The sequence below is a fragment of the Marmota monax genome, unplaced genomic scaffold (assembly GCF_021218885.2).
Source record: "Marmota monax isolate L192 unplaced genomic scaffold, Marmota_monax_Labrador192_F-V1.1 WCK01_AAM20220418_F8-fsc00225, whole genome shotgun sequence".
In the NCBI taxonomy this organism is placed as follows: Eukaryota; Metazoa; Chordata; class Mammalia; order Rodentia; family Sciuridae; genus Marmota; species Marmota monax.
The window spans coordinates 1,031,585-1,044,387 of NW_026694524.1; positions in this window are offsets into that span (position 1 = coordinate 1,031,585).

Consider the following 12,803-nt stretch of genomic DNA (forward strand, 5'->3'; position numbering starts at 1 on the left):
TAGTGGAAAACTGTGTAGCAGAAGATGCAATGCTAGAGTGAATATATGACATAAATGTAATATACATGTACATAAATATATATGATCTATAACATATGTGATATATGTGAGATTATATATATATATATATATATATATATATACTATAATGTATATATATATATAATATAATGTATATATAATCTCCAGAAAACCTCTTGGAGGGATATATTTATTTGGGGGACTAAGAATACACCATTTATCAAGGAAATCAGAAATGTGATGATGAGAGGGGATACTACAAAAATATTTTATGGTTGCAAACATCTGATGGGTGATTGTGATGATAAGGCATGCTATTACAAGTATGGACTCACTGATATAAATGGGAATGATAGCATCCTGATACTTCAGTAGCCAGGTGGCAGTGGTATAACCCTAAGAAGCCCCGTCAATATAATTATACTAATGACTACAAGTTTGGAGTAAGAGATGGGAAGGCCTGGCTTTTAAAGAGCAATGGAGATATTTAACATAGAGTGGAATCATTAGGGGAAAAACAGAAGGCAGGTACTAAGTCCCTAAAATCAAATGATCAGTGGATGAGCACAGTCACCCCAATAAAAATTCCTATTTATTTCAAAGCTACTGGACTTGAGTCAGTTTTTGGAACCAGAACCTAGTGACTGAAGGAAAGGTAACTCACTAGGAAGAAGGACCCTTCAACACTATGGTAAGTCCAATCATGATTCCCCTAGTCCATGCCTAGAGGGATCTACAATAATTCACTTAGGTAACTGTACAAAAAAGAAGGGGTGATATCCAAACATTTTGAAGATTGCTGGGCACAGGATCCAAGCTGACATCAACACCTGAATACCTGAATAATCTTTATGGCCTCTCTGTTAGAGTGGGGGGTAAGTGGGGTGTGGATTATAAATACAGTCATGAATCACAGTGGTTTTCACTGGGTCTGCAGACCCACCCAGTAGTCATTTCTTTGGCCCCAAACATATTGAAATGGACTTCCTTAATAGGTGGTACAACCACTAGGCTGTGAGCTATCATAATGGGAAAGGTCAAGTGGAAGCCTCTAAAACTGATATCTAATCTCCAGGGGAATGACAGAAATTAAGGCCACCCTTAAAGACTTAAAGGATGTAGGGCTGATGGTCACCATCATGTCTTCATTTAAGTCACCAGTCGATCATTGTAAAACCTGTAAAGATCCTACAAGATAAACGAGAACTATGGGAAACTCAACCAAATAGTAACCCCTATTTCAATGCTTGTGTGTGATGTAGTATCTTTGGTAGATCAAATGAACATAATATCAGGTACATTATATACAGCTATTGATCTGGAAAATGCATTCTTTTCCACTGCTGTCAGAAACAGTTTATATTCACTTGGAACATAAAATTTTGCAATCTTGCCACAGGGATACATTAATTCTCCTGTCTTCCATCCTAAAATAATTCAAATAGACCTATATCAGTTATGAACTCCAGAGAACATCACGAGTCCACTCTATCAATGATATGCCAATTTGACTGGTTAAGCAAAAAGTACCTAGAACATTTCCAGAGTTAAGACACATGCATTCCAGAAAGTGGAAGATAAACCATATACAAAGGAAAATAAAGGGAAGGAAGGGGGATAGGAATAGGAAAGACAGTGAAATGAGTCTGAAATAACTTTCCTATGTAGATATATGAATATACCACAGTGAATCTCACCATCCACAAGACTGGAATCCTAATAAGATATATTCCATGGTTGTACACATATATCAAAATAGATTCTACTGTCATGTATAACTTAAAAGAATAAAAAGAAAAGAAAAATATTTCAAGGGGCTGCCACACAATCAACAACAACAAAAAATGTAGGATTTCAGTGGTTGAAGGTATGCCAGAACATCCCCCTCAACAACAACAACAACAACAAAAGAAAATAGGAATTTTTTTTTGCACATTGTCCCTCTTATCACAAAGGAGCACAGAACTTTGCAGGTCTCATTAGGTTCTGGAGGTACCTGGAATAGTGCTCACACACTGGACTAAAGCTATGACCCATAGGTTGGGTGACACTAATACCTGCTGGCTTTAAGAAAGAGCTCTATAGCAGGTCCAGACTATGATGCAAGCAGCCCTGCTCTTAGGGCCATATGACCTGGCAGACCCTATAGCATTAGAAGTACCAGTAGTAGGAAAAATTATGTGGAATTTATCTCCAGTCAAAGAGCCACAATGGAGACCTCTGGGCTTCTGGAAAGAAGCAATGTCTTCTATACTTTTCAAAAAATGACTTCTGGGGTTGGGGGTATAACTCACTTGTAGAGAGCACATGCTTAGCACGTGTAAGACTCTGGGTTCAGTCATCAGCATGTGCATGCACACACGCATGCACACGCGCGCACACACACACACAAGCAAAACAAAAAAATGAAACAAACAAAAACTCCAAATTCCTGGCATGACCTGGTAGAAATGGAGTGTCTGATCACTGCATCTCTAAGTGATCACAATGCCTGAGTAGCTCATTTGGAATATTACCTGTCTGTCTTCTCCAATTGTCTTTTGCAAAGACAATTGGATCTCAGTGATCCCTACTCACCTGCTGGATGAGATAGTTTGTCTCTACTTTCCAAGCCTTCCTCGGACCTACAATTCCTGCCTGATATGCTGTCAGAGCAGTGGTATGCTGATAAGTGTTTAACAACTGCCTTTCCAAAACAGAAAGCTATGATTTGTAGCATTTGCCAATTTCCATGGTGCAAATACTCCCACCACAACCAATTTCAAGCTACCAACATAACATCACTGAATGCTGAGTAGGAATGAGATATGAAGTAGTACATTATCACATATCTACCACACAGATGCAATAGATGTTAATAATATTGAGAAAACAGGTTGCTGAAAAATTTAGGGAAATAATTAGGAAGTGATGAGTTTGGGGTATTCGTTACCTGTGTTTTTAATATAACCCACTTAATTATAAGTTTACATAATTTATTTTAATATTTGTCTTCCATAATTATCTCATAAAATTCCTGAAAATGTAAACATTGGCTCTTGGACCAGAATGAGTTAATTCTGGTACAATAGTGGAAGCTTTTCACCCCGTGTAATTTTTTAAAAATATTTTTTTATAGTTGTAGATGGACATGATACTTTTTTAAAATTTTACTTATCAATTTTTATGGGGTGCTGAGGATCAAACCCAGTGCCTCATACGTCCTAGGCAACCACTCTACCACTGAGCCATAACCCCAGCCCCACCCTGTGTAATTTTTACTAGGTGTAGAAGACTTCCAAGGAAATGTATTTTTTAGTAATTTTGATCTAATATGTATATTTTTCAATTTGTACAGTAGTGACTGAGCATTTTATTTATCTTGAAGATTTTTTCATTAAAATGTATCTCTTGGGGCTGAGGCTGTAGCTCAGCAGTACAGCACTCGCCTAGCACGTGTGAGGCACTGGGTTCAATCCTCAGCACCACACAAAAATAAATAAATAAAATTAAGGTATTGTGTCTAACTACAACTAAAAAATTTTTTAGAAATAAAATATATCTCTTAAAAATATTAATGAGATTCATTGTGGCATTTCCATACATGCATTGATCATATCCATCCACACTCCCTCTTGGCACCCTTCTAAGTCAATGCTTCAGTGACAATGGTATCTGACCCTCTTTCAATTTTTCCTATTATTTCAATGAACTGAGTCTAGAGACCTTACCATACTAAAAAAAAAAAAAGCCTTTCAAAGGAAGCAAACAGGTATTTTTTGCATATTGTAGGATCACAATAAATATTCATTAATTCAAACTCATATTTTACATGCTAAACATGAGTCAGGATCTTTAGAATCCAAATTAATCTAATAAGCTATTGAGATGCAACATATTCTCATTTTAACTAATATTAGAGTTATAAGAGTGATAAAAATGGATGTCATGAATGGACCTAATACAATTTAAAAAAAAAATTCATTATTCTACTTTCTGATGCTTCTTCAACCCATTACCTAATACAAAAATTCATTACAATTTAAAATGCAAACTCTTCTTAGCCTTAGAATACTGAAAAGCAACATTAAATCAATTTAAGTAGATTCCTAACAAGGCATGATTAGTTTCTTCATTTTACTAATTTCATACATTAATATTCTCAACTGATTTTATCCCTGGATATATGACATCACCAAAATTATAAATAAGGAACTTTCATCAAGAACATAACTTTATACTATCTCCAAAGTACTAACCATTAGAAGAAAATATGAATATACTGATAGTACCTCAACATTCAAGAAGCTATCTAGCTTAATTTAACAGAGTTCTGGATTAATCTTGGCAAATTTTGAGTACCAACCATATATCTTAGAGTAAATATCATCTCTATTGGCAATGTACTTGCTATATTACTTTCATCTAAACCATTGAAATAAAATGATTATCTCCAGGAAATATAAGTATTAGGCCTGTTGAAAGTTATAATTAGCTAAATGTGTGTGTGTGGTGTGTGTGTGTGTGTGTAGGGGAGAGAGAAAGGGGGAGAGGGAGAGAGAAATGTGTACATGTGTGTGCGCGCACAAACACACACACACACACACACAAACACATAGATATCTAGGTCACAGAGCAAAAGTATTAAAAGAGATTTTTGCCTCTTCTTGTAGTTTTCATTTTCTGATAGATTTTATTTATTTATTTATTTATTTTTAATTTTTTATTGTGGGTTGTTCAAAACATTACAAATTTCTTGACATATCATATTCCACACTTTGATTCAAGTGGGTTATGAACTCCCACCTTCACCCCATACACAGATTGCAGAATCACATCAGTTACACATCCATTGATTTACATATTGCCATTACTAGTGTCTGTTGTGCTCCGCTGCCTTTCCCATCCTCCACCCTCCCCCCTCCCCACCTCTCCCCTCCCCTCCCCTCCTCTCTCTCTACCCCCTCCACTGTATAACCCTGAGGGTCTCCTTCCATTACCATGCAATTTCCCTTCTCTCTCCCTTTCCCTCCCACCTCTCATCCCTGTTAAATGTTAATCTTCTTCTCCTGCTCTTCGTCCCTACTCTGATCTTAGTTACTCTCCTTATATCAAAGAAGACATTTGGCATTTGTTTTTTAGGGATTGGCTAGCTTCACTTAGCATAATCTGCTCTAATGCCATCCATTTCCCTGTAAATTCTATGATTTTGTCATTTTTTAATGCAGAGTAATACTCCATTGTGTATAAATGCCACATTGTTTTTATCCATTCGTCTATTGAAGGGCATCTAGGTTGGTTCCACAGTCTTGCTATTGTGAACTGTGCTGCTATGAACATCGATGTAGCAGTGTCCCTGTAGCATGCTCTTTTTAGGTCTTTAGGGAATAGACCAAGAAGGGGAATAGCTGGGTCAAATGGTGGCTCCATTCCCAGCTTTCCAAGAAATCTCCATACTGCTTTCCAAATTGGCTGCACCAATCTGCAGTCCCACCAGCAATGTACAAGTGTACCCTTTTCCCCACATCCTCGCCAGCACTTGTTGTTGTTTGACTTCATAATGGCTGCCAATCTTACTGGAGTGAGATGGTATCTTAGGGTGGTTTTGATTTGCATTTCTCTGACAGCTAGAGATGTTGAGCATTTTTTCATGTACTTGTTGATTGACTGTATGTCCTCCTCTGAGAAGTGTCTGTTCAGGTCCTTGGCCCATTTGTTGATTGGGTTGTTTGTTCTCTTATTGTCTAATTTTTTGAGTTCTTTGTATACTCTGGATATTAGGGCTCTATCTGAAGTGTGAGGAGTAAAGATTTGTTCCCAGGGTGTAGGCTCCCTATTTACCTCTCTTATTGTTTCTTTTGCTGAGAAAAAACTGTTTAGTTTGAGTAAGTCCCATTTGTTGATTCTAGTTATTAACTTTTGTGCTATGGGTGTCCTATTGAGGAATTTGGAGCCCAACCCCACAGTATGTAGATCGTAGCCAACTTTTTCTTCTATCAGACGCCGTGTCTCTGATTTGATATCAAGCTCCTTGATCCATTTTGAATTCACTTCTGTGCATGGCGAGAGAAAGGGATTCAGTTTCATTTTGTTGCATATGGATTTCCAGTTTTCCCAGCACCATTTGTTGAAGATGCTATCCTTCCTCCATTGCATGCTTTTAGCCCCTTTATCAAATATAAGAGAGTTGTAGTTTTGTGGATTGGTTTCTGTGTCCTCTATTCTGTACCATTGGTCCACCCGCCTGTTTTGGTACCAGTACCATGCTGTTTTTGTTACTATTGCTCTGTAGTATCAGCGACAAATCCTCTGAAATGGAAATGAGGACAACCACGCCATTCAAAATATCTTAAAAAAAATAAAATACTTGGGAATCAACCTAACAAAAGAGGTGAAAGACTTATACAATGAAAACTTCTGATAGATTTTAAATATCAACAAATTTTCCTAATAATTAATGTCTATACAGAGAGATTAACATTAACTAATGATATAGGAGGCCTCAGGTCCTCTGTGGTTTAAAGGATTGTCTGGGATTATTACATATATATCAGTTGAAGATTCCACTAATTACCTCATTTCTTCCTAATTAGTGTCTTACAAAATAAACTAGATACAATGATTAGCAATACTTATTTTTGACCTCTCTTAATGTTGATTTAAATTTAACACATACTATAGTGTGTGGATGTGTTTTATTTCAAGGGTTTTTTTAGACTCGAGTTCATTTTATAGCAATATTAAATTTTTACATAAGTAAAAATATTGCCAAGATATAGGCTATATACAAAATAATCTTTTATAAAACCTGTTAAATTAGTACAAAACATCTGTGTATTATACTACTAATGACTTAATAACATTTTAATATCATTCCAAAAGAGAAGAAAATAGAAAAATAAACAAGGGTTTGTAAATTGTGAAACAACACTTAAATTTCTACCATCTACTCAAAATAACTTATACCTTAACATGGGTTTTCATTATCAGTGGTGATGATGGTTGTGTTACTAACCTATAGGAAAGTGAAAAAGGAACTAACTGATTATATATACCAAATAGAGCAGAATGTGCCTCATCAGTTTTTCCACATAAAGATCACTCTTGGGTGAGGCACAGATTAAATGAGTTCTCTTATTAAATCATCCTTAGCAGTAACAATATAGTCTTTCATCTGTGTTGATGCTGTTGATGGAGCATCAGTGGAGTATAAGTAAAAAGTAATCTGAGCTCTGAGGCTCATGTCTCCTTATCTCTAATGGCTTCTGTTGTAGATGGACATAATACCTTTTTAAAATTTTACTTATCAGTTTTTATGTGGTGCTGAGGATCCACAAAATGGGATTTTGTTAAGGTTTGTACCCCCCAGATCTCCTGAAAATCAAAGGCAGATCAGCAGAGAAAAGGGACCAAGGAGTGCAGATAGGGAGGAAGTGCTGGGGAGTGACATTGGCCAAATTATATTGTTATATTGTGTGTATGTACAGAATATGTAACAACAAATCCCATTATGTACAACTATAACACACCAATAAATAATGTGAAAAAAACTCAACAACAATAATAAAAAAGGATTCTGTTCTCCTTTATAAGATTTAGTACTGGTTCTATAGGGACTTTGTCATGTGGTTAGACAATTAAAAAAATTTAGATCATAATAAGGTAACCATTTTTAACCCACTGATTTGTCAAAACTCAACAACATTGTTAATAGATGTGGGCATAGTAATGTGCATTCTTATATGTTGTTGATGGAGAATAAGTAGTACAAACTGTATGAAAATTTGAGAATATCTAACAAAATCATCCAATATATAACCAGTCATTACATTCTAAGAATTTTTCCAAAACATACACCCCAGGCAAAATAATATATTCAAAGATATTCATCATGGCTTCATTTGTATTAAGAAGCGATTAGAACCAACCTAAATATCCATCAGTAGGGAATTGGGCAAGAATATATATATGTATATATACATATGTCTATATACATATATGCATATATACACATGTCTATATACATATATGCATATATACACACACATATACACACATATGGAAGGATTTCTAAGTTATATCTTTAAGTGGAAAATTAAGGAATACATTGAACAAATTCTGCTGCCATTTTCTGTAAAAGTATATACATATATTTATATGTCAGTGTATGCACAGGACAGTGCTGGAGGGTACCCAAGAAACTCTGGACTGAGTGTCTGGAGGAAGGTAAGGTATTGATAGGGATGCTTGTTTTTCATTCTAAACCTTTTCTTAAAAAATAGTTTTAGTTGTAGATGGACGCAATACTCTTATTTATTTATATGTGGTGCTAAGGATCAAACCCAGTGCCTCACGTGTGCCAGGCAAGCACTCTACCATTGAGCCAAAACCCCAGCCCTCATTCTAAACCTTCTTGAAGTTTTATCATTTGCTGTATTGCCTATACAAACACACACTAATTTTTAGAAAAAGAATGGCAATGTCTAGTGAGTCCTGTTTCATTCTTCCTAGAAAGGCCAGATCTGTGTCTGTATTCTATACACCAACTGGTTGAACAGACCATCAAGTCCTTCATTAAGATGGAGCATTTTTACAGTGAGGGAATGTTAAGAAGAATAATGAAGAAATAAAAACACTGGGAAATAACTTTTTGATGATTCTTAACTGTTTTAGGTTTTGAATCTTTTGCAAATCTCTTGAGATGTATGGCTTTATCCCAGAAAAATGTACACAATCCTGCATACATATCAGGTTTAGGGACCCTCCTGGAACCCATTTGTGAGCCCAGGCTTAAGAACCACTGCTCTAAAACAAAGAATGCAGTTTCTTTCAGGGCCATGGAAGCTCTATTTTAGTTCTTAATAAAGAAGTATCTGGTGTGTGTGTGTGTGGGGGGGGGCTGGGGTTGTGGCTCAGTGGTAGAGTGCACGCCTAGCACACGTGAGGCACTGGGTTCGATCCTCAGCACCACATAAAAGTAAAATAAAGATAGTTTCCACCTGCAACTAAAAAAGAAATATTAAAAAAAGAAGTATCTGGCAAAAGAGTTTTTTCTTTTCTCTTTATTTAATATTTCTTTATAGCAGATAGTGTACTTGCATTCCAGTGCTATAAAGCTAATTGTCACATAGCCATGACTTCCTTTATTCTTAAAGCTAGTTTAAAAGCTGTGATGTCTGGCATCTATTAGTATTTTGATGCCTGTGACTCTAGTAAGAAAGTTAAAAGCAAAGGCCAACTCACTCCAGTGGGATAGTTTGGTCATGACAACACTAACCTCCAGCAAGGTTAACCTCTTTCCCATACAGTTTTGGATCTCATATGACATAAAACCATCCTGGAAGTAAAACTGGAGATTCCATACCCAGCCACAAAGTAGATGGTGAAGAACTCTTATATCTAATGTATGCACAGCCTATTTCACATCCAGAATCTTATCTTCTTCTCCTTGTTCATCTAAGGTCTCTGGAGTCCCCATACCATTTATTTCCAACAATAAGAATACTCAGAAATGGAAAGGATTACTGTAGCAAATTGAGACCGATTTCACCAGCTGAATTAAGATAGCTGTAAAACTCACTTATCTTTAAAGAAATAACTCAAAAGGAGCTTATCTCTGATAATGTCTATAAAACTATGTAATTTTCTACAGAATTTTCCTTTTATAACATTTTATTATAGACAAAGTAGGTGAGTTCCCATAAAACAACAATGGAGACTCCAGCTATAGAAGCAACATATAGCTAACTTCAATACTAGGACATCCTTTCTCCAGCATCTCTACAACTATTCTGATTTAATGTGGGATTTTTCCAGATCCACATTATTTTCCTATTCTCATGAGGGCAATAGGAAAGGAATACTTCCAAAAGTCACAGCTTGCTTCCTAAATGATTTCTGGAAATTTCAACAAAGGTATGAAACCTAGATCTATGTTTACATTGGCTCCTATCCTGCCACGCAATGCTGCATTTACAAGGATAGCAGTGCACCATGAAATGCAGTCACTTGTCCAAGGCAATTCTGCTATATTTAGATGGTTGAGCCAGGATTTGAATCCAGGGCCATGTGGTCCCACTATTCACCAAATGCCCTGTAATAGTTTCTGGCAAATCTACAAACTATTGGTTTTGAAATCCATGTACATGAAGCTCCATCAATTTAAAATTCATTAGATTTTAGTATGTGTCAGGATCAACTGGGTTAGGGATGTAGCTCAGTGGTAGAGTGCTTGCCTAGCAAGCACTGGGGCCCTGGGTTTGATGAGCACCACAAACCAACAACAACAAAACCAGATCCCTGAGAGTACATCTAGGGAGGAACCCAAGAATTGCCATTTCTAACAAGGTCCTAGATGCTGCTGGTCTGGGAACCATATACTAAGTTACATACATGATGGAGAGAGGATATCTTACTTTGGAGAGAGCTGTTCTCTGCTTCTCACCTGATGGTGCAGCAAGATCTCAGAAAAACACTTTCCATATGCACCATTAGATTAAAAAAATGTTAACTTTAACATTCACCAATTCTTCTTGTAGTGAATCGCATATATTTCCCCCTCTCATCTTTCTTTTCTGGTAAGCATGATTCTTTATAAGTGACACATCTTATTACTACAGAATGTACTCTGTGTAATTATGTTGAGTCTACATACTTGTAACAAGTACAAGGTAAACAATTCTCTTTCCCTTTTATTCTGTCCTGAATGCTGAAAGTAATCAATTTTATGATAGACTTTTAAATATTTAACAACTTGATTCTTTCTGACACATATGCCAATTAAGATTCATTTGTTAATTGTGAGTGGTGTGTGTGTGTGTGTAACACACACAAAAATCATACCATTTTGCTCCTAAAAAGTTTGGGAGCAAAGAGGGGCAGCTAAGTCTTAAAACTTGAGCACAAATGAATGAGCCTAATTTATTTAATCTAGAAAGCAATTATTTAGAGCTTTAAGCAATTTGGCATCTGGGTGTGCAGAAGGGGGTGTGGGTGGGACTAACATGTTTTTGCCAAAACTGAATTTTTGCCTAGTGTTTTTGGAATTTCAAGAATCTAATTAAGACATTTGGTAAATTTGCTTTAAATCACCATAGAGCTAATAAACTAGAGACATTGCAGTGTCTGTCAGCTCAGATTTAATTTAGATGCTCAGAGCCCCTTCAAACTAGATCGAGATTACAGAGTAGTGCCAAATAAATGACACCATTCAAATAGTCTGCAGGTGTCTGCTGACATCCATGTTCCCACCATAGTTGCCTGGGCCAAGCCATGTTGATTGGTTCACTGCAGCCATCAACTATCTTGCTCAAGAACCCATGGCACTCCCTCCCACTAGTAATAGCAGATATAGAGACATTGCAGACTCAGCTGCTTTTCTTCCTCTCTCTCTGCTATAGGAGTCTTTAGTCCCTTGCTGCCATGGAAGTGCATTTCCCATACCATTTATTTCCTAGGTTCCCCACTTGCTAGATTCAGGCCTCTATGAAGCTCAAGCTTTGCTGCCTAGTTTAAGGGAATTTAGGCTCAAGGACTGGGATATGAAAACCTTGGGGAAATTTGGAACTACTGCTTCTACATTGTGGGTTAAGTTAATTTTTTGTAGGCTACCCTAGACACTACACTATTTTGTCTAACTCTTTTCTTCCAGGGAAAATTACACTCTAATTTCCAAATATCTGATTTTAAAATTATCGTTTGGAATACAATTTATTATTCGTAGAGTCCTAATACCCTTTCAGTTTCCCTTTTTATGAATTTGTCCTTTCTTTCTCACCTTGCTTCAAACATACATCTCTTTGTTAAGGATCATTGGTAAGTTGCAAACTCCTAATATTTAATAATAATTACTGAAGTATCATAAAAATGTTTTTCCATCTTGCTTCCATAATTAGACCAATATCTTAGTTGGCATTTCTAGAACTGACATGTCAACAGTCTTAGCTTAAGACTGTTTATGCTCTTATTTAAACAATAAAAGATAATTTGAAAAGCAGCAAAATAGAAATATATGTATGAGGGTGTTCTTCTTGGCCTGCAATTGCAACTTAAATTGCTCATCTATTAGGCAGCTCACCCCAAATCCTCAATGATCTGGATTAGATAAAGTTTTCTGAACTTCAAGTGCATGCTCAAGAACACTTAAAAACTTGTGCCATTTCATGAATGCCCTAGAACCTAGAAGCTAAATGTGAAAAAACTCTGGAGCTTTTAACAGAATTTGAGGTTTAGACATGTTTGATAAAATGTGAATGGGGGAAATCAAGGGAATGCATGAGGAACAGCATTCCTAACCATTAAAATGATATACTGTGGACTGGGGATGTAGCTCAGTGGTAAAGTTCATGCCTAGCATGTGTAAGGTCCTGGGTTCAATCTCTAGCACTGCCAGAGAAAAAGGATATATCACCATGGGTGGGATGAAGTTGAGCAATGTAGGTTTGATTTAGCACAAAGTTCTTAGGTTGTGCCTTCAGGAATAATGTAAAGCTAAGTTTGAATGCCACCTGATCCATCCTCCCACCCCTTCCTCTTCTACCACCTCACTCCTTCTTGAGCAACTGTTGTTCTAAGAAAGAGAAGAAAAGGTTAAAAGAGGAGCCCTAAACTACTTAAACAGGACACAAAAAGCACTAACTATGTATAAAGAGGAAAAAAGATAAATTGGAACTATATAGAAATTAAGGATTTTTGTACATCAAAAATACCATTAAGAGCTAAGAGCATGAAAGGCAAGTCACAGCTTGGGAGGTGACACTTACCACACATTCATCCAAACAAAGATTCCTGTTAAGATTATATAA